Below are 15,767 nucleotides of genomic sequence, written 5' to 3' on the forward strand. Positions count from 1 at the left end.
ATGAAAATCTATACTCACGATTTTCTTAGTGATCTATTTTCATCGATTTGCGATATTAATCGATTAATTATCATCGATAATATTGATTGATATCGATTCTATCGATTATCGGTTTTCACCGATTGGGCACGTCGGGAATATAAGCACCAGGGCAAAGTTTACACTCCTCCATCATTGGGAACATTTCATTTCAACTTCCGGACTTCTACCAGGAAACCATGCACAAGGTGGAGGAGCTCGTGACGAATTTAACACTATTCAATATGAGGTCAGTTCACTGGGATTGGGTTATTGGAACCAAGCCGAACTTAAACTGAAAACACTTATTAATTAAAATACCCATTGTAATAATATGGCGATCAAAGGTCAAAATTGAGGAACATGACTACTTTGCAGTCATTTTCCTAAAATATGCTTGTTAATTTCCGGGGTTAAATCATTTACTAGTTCAGTGACTCAACCGCCTTAAACTGTCCTGTTTTAATAAGTTATTTATTTCCCTCCAGGTGCTGCTAAAAGCAAAAGCAACACAAAAGAAATCTACAGTGGAAATGCGTGCTTCGAAGTAAAAATATTCTTATGAGACAAAATAGGAGATATCATGTGGAGATGTGGTAATACGTTACAAACTGCTTAAAAATTTCCTTAGAAGGAAGCTCTGAGAATGTACATACATTGTTAGTTTAATAATTATGCATCAATTTTGTAAGGGAATTTATGCTCTTATTGGCAGTTAATTTTTACAAATAATCGTCTTTCGTGGCTCATGATACACGGCCTCCAAGGGGGCGTAGCCTTGTTGGTTGCTCTTTGTTACAGCCAATTTCGACTTTACAAGCTAACTGGGCTGGTTTTAATGATATCAAAGCTGGGTCATACAAAAACTGAGCTGTATCTCATTTGAACTTAAATTATCAATATTGATGAATTTGCCTTCAGGGATTTCGGCAACAGTGACCTGTGACGATCTCTCAGTCACGTCGTGAATTTCGGCATGGAAGAGTTACAAATTTATATAATTCTGAAATGCGGACGTTTTCGTCAGCTTGATTGATGCTTAGTCGAGTAGACTGAACAGACTACCCTTACCTTTAGTGAGACTTCGTTGCTGAGGTTGGATGATCTGCTCTGGCTGGCGATGATCTTAAAATGATGGGATTCTCCCACTCGATCAGGCTTTTTTAGGATTTCAGGGATTCTCGGAATCCGTTGACCTTAAGCCACACGTCTCGTTTTACAACAATTAAGGTTTCCGTCTACTATAGGTTTACCCCCCCCCCCCCCCCCCCCCCACACACCCCCCTCTGGGGGCTACTCCCAGAAAAAAAAAGAAGGTAATTGTGTGCTGCCCGCCTCCTTAATTAAACCCTTACCATATGTAAGACCAAAATCTGAGATTTTCCTCACCCTATTTCAGATCTAACCAAAATCAGCTGTTAACAACACGGTTGGCTTAATAATTTGAGAAGGGCTTTGTTAACGTTCGTATCGCCAAATGAAGAAGAATTCGCTTCTTCTAAAAAATATACCCAATTCAAGACTTGAGTGAACAAACCATACCCTATTTAAGACCAAAACCGCTAAAATTTGGGCCCGCCCATACCTATACAGCATATAAGGGAGGACCCCCCCACGTGCCCCCTCCCCCCCCCCATCAGGAGTTATACCTGAATGCAATTTTAACTCGACCTGTCCTGAAATGGGACGTTGTGTGATCCCAAAACGTTGGCAGACATTTGCTATAGCTACAATAGATTACATTGCAGTACCAAACCCGGCAAAGAAAAATATAAATAAATAAATAACTAAATAAATAAACGAAATAGCTGTAACTTCTCATGAGTTTTCTATTGTCACGAATGGGTATTTGTTTTTGCAGAAAACCTCACGTATTATCCAGTGATTTATTTATAACCCTGGCCTCTAACATTCCGAGACTTGAGCATGCAAAATAAGCAACCTTAGATTCCATTTTTGCGAATGCAAAATGCTGTTTTATATTTTCGTTGTGAAGAGGCAACTTTCTTTTCTAGATTTGCGTAGATGTTTGGTACGCGTGACTCCTTGCACGGCAAAAAAGGCGTGATATCTTGTCTTGCCCATATAACACGATTATTTCAATGAACATTTCTGAGAAATGTCAAACAATTTGTCATTCGAGCTCCCACTTTCGGTTTGGCATGCAACGGAGACCACAATGATATTCGACAATCTTGACTTAAAATTAATTTTAAAGAGACTCTTTGAAGTTAGAAACAAGCGACGACAAGAACAACGCTTTCTTGGATGGATGATTATTTCGTTTTGAAGGGACGACACCTCTCATCTGGGCTGGCCCAGTTTCTCAAAGCCGATTAACACTTATCCGCGATTCAATACAAACTTAAGTTCGGGTGTTGTGAGTGCAAATAGCCCTAACGGTGTAGTTTTGTTATAGAGGATAGCAAAACTTTTAGCCAAAATTAAAGGCTAATAATATTGTGGAAAGGCTGTTTTGGACCAGCAACATAGCGGCTAGTGTGACATCCCAAACAGCCTTGTTCACCCAAATCATCCGATTTCCCCCATTATAATTTTGTTTCTCTTGGGGGAAATCTGAGCTTTTTGATTTCTTAAAATCATTCATATCCCGATCATATGACGATTGCAAAAACCAAAGCGAAGCTTGAAAATCCATAAGCACCCCAGGCTCAGTATGACGGAAAGCCAACAAAAATATAAGGATTTGTATGGGAATCCCGATAAACAACCTGAGAAGATAATTTAAAAGAAAAATTCTCAATTAAAGAGCCTAACTTTATTGCCATTGTGGATCGCTTCCTTCCTTTTTTTTTGTTTTTAAATTTTCTAGATTATACTAAAACAGCTATCAACCTCAGTGTCGGTGGCTAGTGGTGAATATTTACCTCGCTGCGTCGCGGCTCGGTAAATGTCCACCACTAGACACCTCCACTTCGGTGAATGGTTGTTAATTATACCATGCTCTACAAATATCAGTAACTGTACGCATCAGTTTCGTTGTTTTTACAAAATAAAGTAGGAAAGATTTATCCATAATTTGTAGGGCTTTTATAATAAAACAATTATCCACTCCCGCTTGTTAGATACGAGGTGATTACAGCCAACTCGGCGCTAGGCGCCTCGTTAGCTATCTATCATCTCATATCCAACGCGCACTCGTGGAATAATTGTTAAATAGACAGTAAGTGAAGTAGAGAGACTTTCAATGTTGGCTTGTGGCAACTGCTTTTGGGCCACAGATCATTTCCAAATGATATTTTGGCAAGACATCAACAGTACTGACCGTATACAAGTTTTGAGGGTCTATATAATTGTAGCGAGAAACAGACGCGTGACGCCGCCCTCCAATAACCGCCGCATTTGGCATAAAAAAAGCAAATAAGCGCCGCCCCCGAGTAAGTGCAGCGGTCCCAATGCGGCGTTTATTCGAGGAATCTCGTCAAATTAAAAAAAAAAAACTATATTATAACTCTAACACAGCATGGGGTGTTTCTTTGTATTAAAACCGGTGTTCTTCACTTCGAAGTGATTGATTTCACTGCTCGTAAATGCCGTAAGAGTCAAATGGTGATTATCAAAAGACGTTTCTGTTAGAGCCTTTCCGCACTGGCCACAAAATTGTTTATTTTGGCAAATTTGCGGTCCGAAACTGCGTTTTGCAAGTGCGGATGGATTTTCCCGATTGGACAATGTTTGGTCGAAGCGGACAAATTTTCAAAGGCGCCGCGGAGAAATTTTGTCCCAAGGTAAAAACAGGACAAAAATTGGTCAAACGAAAAAACGGAGGGATAAAGTCACGCAAACGTGCACTTTGACATGTCACGGCCGGTCGCAGTACATTCACAAGACGTCAAATTCGGGCAATTCAAAATTTGTCTGCTAGTGCGGAAAGGCCCTTAATCCTCGTACAGAAATAATTCCTTGTGGCATTCAATTTTTAAAGGAGCGGCGCCCTCAAATAAGCACCGCCCTCGAATAAGCGCCGCACTTGAGGTGCGAAAAATTAAATAAGCGCCGCGGCGATTATTCGGGCAAATACGGTATACACCTCATTCCAAAATGGCCGCCATTTTAGTGTTCTTTTTGTTCATTGCAAATTGGCCCTTTTGGCCTCGTTCAAGGTTAAATTTTTGGAATTTTACGTTTGAAAGGAAGGCCAAAAGGGCCAAATGAATTTGCAAGAAAGCAAAAGAACAATAAAATGGCGGCCATTTTGGAATAAGGTGCGCTGACCACTGTAGTTTGTCGATATTTAACTTTGAGCAGTTGGCCCACACGTTCGAACAATAAAACAATTTGCTAAAAACTAAGGCATTAATAACTATCAAAAGAGTCTTTCTGTCGAATGCATGTTTGACGCGGTTAATCTGCCCGAGAGAAGACATGCATGACGAAACGGTCTTAATAATGTGATTGTTGTACGATAAATGAGGGTCCAATAACACTCCCAGGTTCTTTGCAGTTTCACTAGGTGATAAGTCCTTCCCTAATAAAGATAGGGTGATATCTTGAAGCTTGGGTAGCATTTTTCTGGTACCAAACACCATAAATTTGGATTTATCAGGATTTAGCAGTAAATAGTTTCTGAAGCACCAGTTACACACTTTACATAAATCTTCATTCATTTCTGCCACGGCAATGTCTTTGTTCTGAAGCCTGAAGGAGACTTGAAGCTTTGTATCATCTACGTAGCTATGGAAAATGCATTTCTGTGGAACAGCAGGAAGGCCGTTTACATAAATGCTGAAAAGGAGTGGGCCCAGGATGCTACCTTGTGGGACACCACTACTTAGTGGCGGGGCCTCGGACAACGTAGAGTTTATCCGTACAACTTGCTGGCGATCACTGAGGTAACTGCGAAACCACTGGAGACAGGTGTTAGAGGCGCCAACATCCTTCAACTCAAGTAACAGAATTCATGACTGATGCTATCGAATGCCTTGCTCATATCCAATTACACCATTGCCGTCAGTTCACTTTTATCAAAGCCACTAAGTATTGCATCCGTAGATTTAATTACCGTTTTTTCGGTTGAATGCCATTTCTTGTTGCCACCTTCGTTCTTCGACAGCCGTTCCTTAGAGGTTAGGTAAAAATTAAATTGATTATGAGCAATCCGTTCGCAAATCTTTGAGAGAACAGGTAAAAGGGAAATAGGCCGATTATTGTTCGCTTGTTCATGATCACCATCTTTGGGAATAGGCACAACTTCCGCTATTTTCCAACAAGAAGGAAAAGTTGAGGAGCCAAGGGAGGAATTAACTATAGATGTAATTGCAGGAAGAATAGGTGCAATACAGTCTTTAATAACACGGATTGGAATGTTATCAATTCCTGAGGCTTTGTTAGATGGCATTGACGCTATAATGCCTTTTGTTTCGTTATTGTCGGTACAACTAAAGTGCTCGCATATGGGATGTTGTCTAGGTGTGAAACGATGATCGTGAAGATCATGACAATGCTCGTTAGCCAAGGATTTAATCTTGTTTACAGTGTTTTGACCGACGGACACAAAAAAATTATTAAACTCATCGGCGACAATTTTATCGTCTCTGCTGAATGTTCTCGAAGAAGTAGAATTTTTTGGAATGCAATGGCGAATAGCTTTCCAAATGTTATTGGAGTTTCTAGGATTACTTTGGATCTGATCAGTGACAAATTCTCGCTCTGCAAATCTAATTTCCCGTTTTACCTCTCGCCTGAAGTTTTTATAAGCTGACCAAGCCATCGGATCGTTTGTCCTTTTAGCAAGTCCGCGCCAGGAATCCCTTTCTCTCATCAAAGCGCGGATATTGTCAGTTACACAGGGGTTAGGTTTCCCACGTACTCTAAAGGTCTTAAGAGGAGCATGTTGATCAAAAATGTCATTAAACAACAGGTTAAAAGCATTCAGCTCATCATCTACGTCGCTAAAAGCCTCTATTACAGACCAAGGAACTTGCGAAATATCGTGTAAGAAAGCGTCAGCGTTTTAATGTTTATAGCTTCTTGTCCTTACAAACGTTGGCTTAGGGCGTGGCTTCTTCAAACACAACAAAACGTAGACCAGATCGTGATCGCTGATCGAACTCTGAATGACTTGATTTGCATGTGAGGCAAGGATAACATCGAGCAATGATTTTGAAGACTCCGTAATACGCGTGGGAGCGTCAATCAACTGAGATAAATTATAAGAGCGGTAAAAATCAACAAGTGCTCGTGCGTCCCGGCTGTCGCCGTTTAAAAGGTTGCAATTGAGGTCACCCAAGATGTAAATAGGAAAGTTGAGCGATGACATTGAAATAAAGTTTGAAGTAAGATCTGTGTCGAAGCATGATAACGGAGTGTTTGGAGGTCTATAGGTGGTGCAAATAACGATGGACTTAAGGTTCCTAATTTGTATTTTTAGCCAAAGTTGGTGGAAGCCAGAAGCAGAAATATACGACAAGTCTTTATAAAATTCAGTCTTGAAGGACTGGAGGACATAAACACAAATGCCGCCGCCATTTTTGTTTAGGCGATCGACTCGGTAAATGTCATAACCAGGTATTTCAACTTCACGGTCCGTGACAGAATCATCAAGCCAAGACTCCGAGATGGTAAATATGTCGAACTTATTTGTCAGTATAGTCTCTTTCACAAGGACGTAGTGATGTCTGCTTTTGAGAGAGCGCACATTAAGATGAGCTATCTTGACATCGCTGTTATTTGTCTTCTTCTTTACACCACTGGTCCGGTAGCCATCAGGTCCAGGGTTGGTCTCTATGTCGTGAATGAGCTGAATCACAGGTCTAAAAGTCTGAGTAGAATAGCTATAGAAGGTTGTAGCAAAGGTAGATCTTTTGACTCTCATGGTAGAGTGTAGTCGTGTTTGCCATTTTGTGAGATGAAGGCATCGTAGCGATGATTCGCAACGTGGTGTGAATTGATGACAAGAACAATCCAAAATAAGACCAGGAAAGATTGACCCATCGCTAAACTCACAAAAGTCACCTTGACAATGAAATTCCAAGAGAGTAAGAACGCAGGAGAGCCATAAAAAACCAAAACTTCTGCAGGGCCACAGCGCTTGACCAGTCGCCATTCAAAATTCACTGACTGTTTGCACAAACAACCATGCAATGGCCTTTCCTCATACGGAAAGTATGATGCATTACGTACCTTCACATTTGGATCGCTCTTACATATACCAGGAAAACGGTACATCGGTGAGTGCAACACGATCTCTTCCTCAAATGAAGGATTATCCTTCATTGTTACTTTGCCTTAAATGAAGTATTATCCTCTATTTTGACCACTCTGTCCCAGGACTAGAGGTCGTCTTCCTAGCTTGCCAGTTAAATATAACCCGGCGTGCCCAATCGATAAAAATAGATCATCAGAAGACAATCGATATAATCAATATAATCGATTACAATTAATCCATTATTATCCATTGCTTCAATTAATCGATGAAAATCGATACTCACAATTCAAATCCTCGTAATTGCTATCGATTATATCAATTGTCATCGATCTTAATCGGCAAGTCTTGAAAGAGTATACTTTCAGTTTTCAGACGTAGACGAACAAGTCGTATCATAGCCTAATTAGTATGGATGGAAAGCTGAACTATCCTAGATTTTGATTATGCAAAAAACCGGATGAAAAAACACCTATTAGACGAGAAATGACAATTTTTGCAAAAGTGTCGACAACCGCGGTTTTTTGAAAAATGGCAAAGGGGGGACCAAGGGAAAATGTTCAAAAATGGCCGCTTTTTTGGGCAAACTTTGGAAAGCTAAAACAATAGGAAATACAAGTCGTATCATAGCCTAATTAGTATGGATGGAAAGCTAAACTATCGTAGATTTTGATTATGCAAAAAACCGGATGAAAAAACGCCTATTAGACGAGAAATGACAATTTTTGCAAAAGTGTCGAAAATCGCAGTTATTTAAAAAATGGCAAAGGGAGGACCAAGGGAAAATGTTAAAAAATGGCCGATTTTTAAAGCAAACTTCGGAAGGCTACAAAAATAGGAAATACAAGTCGTATCATAGTCTAATTAGTATGAATGGAAAGCTAAACTATCGTAGATTTCGATTATGCCAAAAACCGGATGAAAAAACACCTATTAGACGAGAAATGACAATTTTTGCAAAAGTGTCGAAAACCGCGGTTTTTTGAAAAATGGCAAAGTGGGGACCAAGGGAAAATATTCAAAAATGGCCGATTTTTTGAGCAAACTTCTGAAGGCTAAAAAAATAGGAAATACAAGTCGTATCATAGCTTAATTAGTATGGATGGAAAGCTAAAGTATCGTAGATTTTGATTATGCAAAAAACCGGATGAAAAAACGCCTATTAGACGAGAAATGACAATTTTTGCAAAAGTGTCGAAAACCGCGGTTTTTTGAAAAATGGCAAAGGGGGGACATGGGAAAATGTTCAAAAATGACCGATTTTTTCAGCAAACTTCGGAAGGCTAAAAAAATAAAAAATACAAGTAGTATCATAGCCTAATTAGTATGGATGGAAAGCTAAACAATCGTAGATTTTGATTCTGCAAAAAACCGGATGAATAAACACCTATTAGACAAGAAATGACAATTTTTGCAAAAGTGTCGAAAACCGCGGTTTTTTGAAAAATGGCAAAGAGGGGAACAACGGAAAATGTTCAAGAATGGCCGATTTTTTGAACAAACTTCGGAAGGCTAAAAAAATAGGAAATACAAGTCGTATCATAGCCTAATTAGTATGGATGGAAAGCTAAACTATCGTAGATTTCGATTATGCAAAAAACCGGATGAAAAAACACCTATTAGACGAAAAATGACAATTTTTGCAAAAGTGTCGAAAACCGCGGTTTTTTGAAAAATGGCAAAGGGAGGACCAAGGGAAAATGTTCAAAAATGGCCGATTTTTTGATTAAACTTCGAAAGGGTAAAAAAATAGGAAATACAAGTCGTATCATAGCCTAATAAGTATGGATGGAAAGCTAAACTATCGTAGATTTCGATTATGCAAAAAACCGGATGAAAATACACCTATTAGACGAGAAATATCAATTTTTGCAAAAGTGTCGAAAACCGCGGTTTTTTGAAAAATGGCAAAGTGGGGACCAAGGGAAAATATTCAAAAATGGCCGATTTTTTGAGCAAACTTCTGAAGGCTAAAAAAATAGGAAATACAAGTCGTATCATAGCCTAATTAGTATGGATGGAAAGCTAAACTATCGTAGATTTCGATTATGCAAAAAACCGGATGAAAAAACGCCTATTAGACGAGAAATGACAATTTTTGCAAAAGTGTCGAAAACCGCGGTTTTTTGAAAAATCGCAAAGGGGGGACATGGGAAAATGTTCAAAAATGACCGATTTTTTTAGCAAACTTCGGAAGGCTAAAAAAATAGGAAATACAAGTCGTATCATAGCCTAATTAGTATGGATGGAAAGCTAAACTATCGTAGATTTCGATTCTGCAAAAAACCGGATGAAAAAACACCTATTAGACAAGAAATGACAATTTTTGCAAAAGTGTCGAAAACCGCGGTTTTTTGAAAAATGGCAAAGAGGGGAACAAGGGAAAATGTTCAAGAATGGCCGATTTTTTGAACAAACTTCAGAAGGCTAAAAAAATAGGAAATACAAGTCGTATCATAGCCTAATTAGTATGGATGGAAAGCTAAACTATTGTAGATTTCGATTATGCAAAAAACCGGATAAAAAAACACCTATTAGACGAGAAATGACAATTTTTGCAAAAGTGTCGAAAACCGCGGTTTTTTGAAAAATGGCAAAGGGGGGACCAAAGGAAAACGTTCAAAAATGGCCGCTTTTTTCGGCAAACTTTGGAAAGCTAAAACAATAGTAAATACAAGTCGTATCATAGCCTAATTAGTATGGATGGAAAGCTAAACTATCGTAGATGTCGATTATGCAAAAAACCGGATGAAAAAACACCTATTAGACGAGAAATGACAATTTGTGCAAAAGTGTCGAAAACCGCGGTTTTTTGAAAAATGGCAAAGGGAGGACCAAAAGAAAATGTTCAAAAATGGCTGATTTTTTGAGCAAACTTCGGAAGGCTAAAAAAATAGGAAATACAAGTCGTATCATAGCCTAATTAGTATGGATGGAAAGCTAAACTATCGTAGATTTCGATTATGCAAAAAACCGGATGAAAAAACACCTATTAGACGAGAAATGACAATTTTTGCAAAAGTGTCGAAAACAGCGGTTTTTTGAAAAATGGCAAACGGAGGACCAAGGGAAAATGTTCAAAAATGGCCGATTTTTTTAGCAAACTTCGGAAGGCTAAAAAAATAGGAAATACAAGTCGTATCATAGCCTAATTAGTATGGATGGCAAGCTAAACTATCGTAGATTTTGATTATGCAAGAGACCGGATGAAAAAACACCTATTAGACGAGAAATGACAATTTTTGCAAAAGTGACGAGAACCACGGTTTTTTGAAAAATGGCAAAGGGGGGACCAAGGAAAAATGTTCAAAAATGGCCGATTTTTTGAGGAAAATTTGGAAGGCTAAAAAAGTAGGAAATACAAGTCGTATCATAGCCTAATTAGTATGGATGGAAAGCTAAACAATCGTAGATTTTGATTCTGCAAAAAACCGGATGAATAAACACCTATTAGACAAGAAATGACAATTTTTGCAAAAGTGTCGAAAACCGCGGTTTTTTGAAAAATGGCAAAGAGGGGAACAACGGAAAATGTTCAAGAATGGCCGATTTTTTGAACAAACTTCGGAAGGCTAAAAAAATAGGAAATACAAGTCGTATCACAGCCTAATTAGTATGGATGGAAAGCTAAACTATCGTAGATTTCGATTATGCAAAAAACCGGATGAAAAAACACCTATTAGACGAGAAATGACAATTTTTGCAAAAGTGTCGAAAATCGCGGTTTTTTGAAAAATGGCAAAGGGAGGACCAAGGGAAAATGTTTAAAAATGGCCGATTTTTTGATTAAACTTCGAAAGGGTAAAAAAATAGGAAATACAAGTCGTATCATAGCCTAATAAGTATGGATGGAAAGCTAAACTATCGTAGATTTCGATTATGCAAAAAACCGGATGAAAATACACCTATTAGACGAGAAATGACAATTTTTGCAAAAGTGTCGAAAACCGCGGTTTTTTGAAAAATGGCAAAGTGGGGACCAAGGGAAAATATTCAAAAATGGCCGATTTTTTAAGCAAACTTCTGAAGGCTAAAAAAATAGGAAATACAAGTCGTATCATAGCCTAATTAGTATGGATGGAAAGCTAAACTATCGTAGATTTCGATTATGCAAAAAACCGGATGAAAAAACGCCTATTAGACGAGAAATGACAATTTTTGCAAAAGTGTCGAAAACCGCGGTTTTTTGAAAAATCGCAAAGGGGGGACATGGGAAAATGTTCAAAAATGACCGATTTTTTTAGCAAACTTCGGAAGGCTAAAAAAATAGAAAATACAAGTGGTATCATAGCCTAATTAGTATGGATGGCAAGCTAAACTATCGTAGATTTTGATTATGCAAGAGACCGGATGAAAAAACACCTATTAGACGAGAAATGACAATTTTTGCAAAAGTGACGAAAACCACGGTTTTTTGAAAAATGGCAAAGGGGGGACCAAGAAAAAATGTTCAAAAATGGCCGATTTTTTGAGGAAAATTCGGAAGGCTAAAAAAGTAGGAAATACAAGTCGTATCATAGCCTAATTAGTATGGATGGAAAGCTAAACTATCGTAGATTTTGATTATGCAAAAAACCGGATGAAAAAACACCTATTAGACAAAAAATTACAATTTTTGCAAAAGTGACGAAGACCACGGTTTTTTGAAAAATGGCAAAGGGGGGACCAAGGGAAAATGTTCAAAAATGGCCGATTTTTTCAAGCAAGTTTCGGAAAGCTAAAAAAACTAGGAAATACAAGTCGTATCATAGCCTAATTAGTATGGATGGAAAGCTAAACTATCGTAGATTTCGATTATGCAAAGAACCGGATGAAAAAATACCTATTAGACGAGAAATGACAATTTTTGCAAAAGTGTCGAAAACCGCGGTTTTTTGAAAAATGGCAAAGGGAGGACCAAGGGAAAATGTTGAAAAATGGCCGATTTTTTTAGCAAACTTCGGAAGGCTAAAAAAATAGGAAATACAAGTCGTATCATAGCCTAATTAGTATGCATGGAAAGCTAAACTATCGTAGATTTCGATTATGCAAAAAACCGGATGAAAAAACACCTATTAGACGAGAAATGACAATTTTTGCAAAAGTGTCGAAAACCGCGGTTTTTTGAAAAATGGCAAAGGGAGGACCAAGGGAAAATGTTCAAAAATGGCCGATTTTTTTAGCAAACTTCGGAAGGCTAAAAAAATAGAAAATACAAGTCGTATCATAGCTTAATTAGTATGGATGGAAAGCTAAACTATCGCAGATTTGGATTATGCAAAAAACCGGCTAAAAAAACGCCCATTAGACGAGAAATGAGAATTTTTGCAAAAGTGTAGAAAACCGCAGTTTTTTTAAAAATGGCAAAGGGGGACCAAGTGAAAATGTTCAAAAATGGCCGATTTTTTGAGCAAACTTCGGAACGCTAAAAAAATAGGAAATACAAGTCGTATCATAGCCTAATTAGTATGGATGGAAAGCTAAACTATCGTAGATTTCGATTATGCAAAAAATTGGATGAAAAAACACCTATTAGACGAGAAATGACAATTTTTGCAAAAAAGTCAAAAAAGGCTGTTTTTTGAAAAATGGCAAAGGGGGGACCAAGCGAAAATATTCAAAAATGGCCGATTTTTTGAGGAAAATTCGGAAGGCTAAAAAAATAGTAAATACAAGTCGTATCATAGCCTATTTAGTATGGATGGGAAGCTAAACTATCGTAGATTTTAATTATGCAAAAAACCGGATGAAAAAACACCTATTAGACGAGAAATGACAATTTTTGCAAAAGTGTCGAAAACCGGGGTTTTTTGAAAAATGGCAAAGGGGGGACCAAGGGAAAATGTTCAAAAATGACCGATTTTTTTAAGCAAACTTCGGAAAGCTAAAAAAATAGGAAATACAAGTCGTATTATAGCCTAATTAGTATGGATGGAAAGCTAAACTATCGTAGATTTCGATTATGCAAAAAACCGGATGAAAAAAAGGCCATTAGACAAGAAATGACAATTTTTGCAAAAGTGTAGAAAACTCCGTTTTTTTGAAAAATGGCAAAGAGGGGACCAAGGGAAAATGATCAAAAATGGCCGATTTTTTGAGGAAACTTCGGAAGGCTAAAAAAATAGGAAATACAAGTCGTATCATAGCCTAATTAGTATGGATGGAAAGCTAAACTATCGTAGATTTCGATTATGCAAAAAACCGGATGAAAAAACACCTATTAGACGAGGAATGACATTTTTTGCAAAAGTGTCGAAAACCGCAGTTTTTTGAAAAATGGCAAAGGGAGGACCAAAAGAAAACGTTCAAAAATGGCCAATTTTTTAAGCAAACTTCGGAAGGCTAAAAAAATAGGAAATACAAGTCATATCATAGCCTAATTAGATTGGATGGAAAGCTAAACTATCGTAGATTTCCATTATGGAAAAAACCGGATGAAAAAACACCTATTAGACGAGAAATGACAATTTTTGCAAAAGTGTCGAAAACCGCGGATTTTTTTAAAAATGGCAAAGGGAGGACCAAGGGAAAATGTTCAAAAATGGCCAATTTTTTAAGCAAACTTCGGAAGGCTAAAAAAATAGGAAATACAAGTCCTATCATAGCCTAATTAGTATGGATGGAAAGCTAAACTATCGTTGATTTCGATTAAGCAAAAAAACGGATGAAAAAAAAACTATTAGACGAGAAATGACAAGTTTTGCAAAAGTGTCGAAAACCGCGGTTTTTTGAAAAATGGCAAAGGAGGGACAAAGGAAAAATGTTCAAAAATGGCCGATTTTTTGAGCAAACTTCGGGGGGGGGGTAAAAAAAAAGGGGATACAAGTCGTATCATAGCCTAATTAGTATGGATGGAAAGCTAAACTATCGTATATTTCGATTATGCAAAAAACCGGATGAAAAAACACCTATTAGACGAGAAATGACAATTTTTGAAAAAGTGTCGAAAACTGGGGTTTTTTGAAAAATGGCAAAGGGGGGACCAAGGGAAAATGTTCAAAAATGACCGATTTTTTCAAGCAAACTTCGGAAGGCTAAAAAAAAAGGAAATACAAGTCGTATTATAGCCTAATTAGTATGGATGGAAAGCTAAACTATCGTAGATTTCGATTATGCAAAAAACCGGATGAAAAAACGGCCATTAGACGAGAAATGACAATTTTTGCAAAAGTGTAGAAAACCGCGGTTTTTTGAAAAATGGCAAAGGGGGGATCAAGGGAAAATGTTCAAAAATGGCCGATTTTTTGAGCAAACTTCGGAAGGCTAAAAAAATAGGAAATACAAGTCGTATCATAGCCTAATTAGTATGGATGGAAAGCTAAACTATCGTATATTTCGATTATGCAAAAAACCGGATGAAAAAACACCTATTAGACGAGGAATGACATTTTTTGCAAAAGTGTCGAAAACCGCGGTTTTTTGAAAAATGGCAAAGGGAGGACCAAAAGAAAACGTTCAAAAATGGCCAATTTTTTAAGCAAACTTCGGAAGGCTAAAAAAATAGGAAATACAAGTCATATTATAGCCTAATTAGATTGGATGGAAAGCTAAACTATCGTAGATTTCCATTATGCAAAAAACCGGATGAAAAAACACCTATTAGACGAGAAATGACAATTTTTGCAAAAGTGTTGAAAACCGCGGATTTTTTTAAAAATGGCAAAGGGAGGACCAAGGGAAAATGTTCAAAAATGGCCAATTTTTTAAGCAAACCTCGGAAGGCTAAAAAAATAGGAAATACAAGTCGTATCATAGCCTAATTAGTATGGATGGAAAGCTAAACTATCGTAGATTTCGATTAAGCAAAAAAACGGATGAAAAAAAAACTATTAGACGAGAAATGACAAGTTTTGCAAAAGTGTCGAAAACCGCGATTTTTTGAAAAATGGCAAAGGGGGGACAAAGGGAAAATATTCAAAAAGGGTCGATTTTTTGAACAAACTTCGATAGGCTAAAAAAAAAGGAAAATACAAGTCGTATCATAGCCTAATTAGTATGGATGGAAAGCTAAACTATCGTAGATTTCAATTATGCAAAAAACCGGATTAAAAAACACCTATTAGACGAGAAATGACAATTTTTGCAAAAGTGTCGAAAACCGCGGTTTTTTGAAAAATGGCAAAGAGGGGACAAAGGGAAAATGTTCAAAAGTGGCCGATTTTTTTTGAGCAAACTTCGAAAGGCTAAAAAAATAGGAAATACAAGTCGTATCATAGCCTATTTAGTATGAATGGAAAGCTAAACTATCGTAGATTTCGATTATGCAAAAAACCGGATGAAAAAACACCTATTAGACGAGAAGGGACAATTTTTGCAAAAGTGTCGAAAACCGCGGTTTTTTGAAAAATGGCAAAGGGGGGACAAAGGGAAAATATTCAAAAATGGCCAATTTTTTGAACAAACTTCGGAAGGCTAAAAAAATAGGAAATACAAGTCGTATCATAGCCTAATTAGTATGGATGGAAAGCTAAACTATCGTGGATTTCGATTATGCAAAAAACCGGATTAAAAAACACCTATTAGACGAGAAATGACAATTTTTGCAAAAGTGACGAAAACCGCAGTTTTTTGAAAAATGGCAAAGGGGGGACCAAGGGAAAGTGTT

At 37.5% G+C, this 15,767-nt stretch overlaps 1 protein-coding gene across 1 annotated transcript in view; it reads right to left on the reverse strand.

Moving 5' to 3' along the window:
• Positions 1-1,220, reverse strand: part of LOC137995418 (uncharacterized) — a 15,971-nt gene extending 14,751 nt beyond the window's left edge. Inside the window, exon 1 of the mRNA XM_068840974.1 lies at positions 1,090-1,220. The gene's annotated coding sequence lies outside the window, so the exon portion shown is untranslated. The remainder of the gene's footprint in view (positions 1-1,089) is intronic.
• Positions 1,221-15,767: the final 14,547 nt, after the last annotated feature.

Source organism: Montipora foliosa, chromosome 1 (genome assembly GCF_036669935.1).
Source record: "Montipora foliosa isolate CH-2021 chromosome 1, ASM3666993v2, whole genome shotgun sequence".
Taxonomy (NCBI): Eukaryota; Metazoa; Cnidaria; class Anthozoa; order Scleractinia; family Acroporidae; genus Montipora; species Montipora foliosa.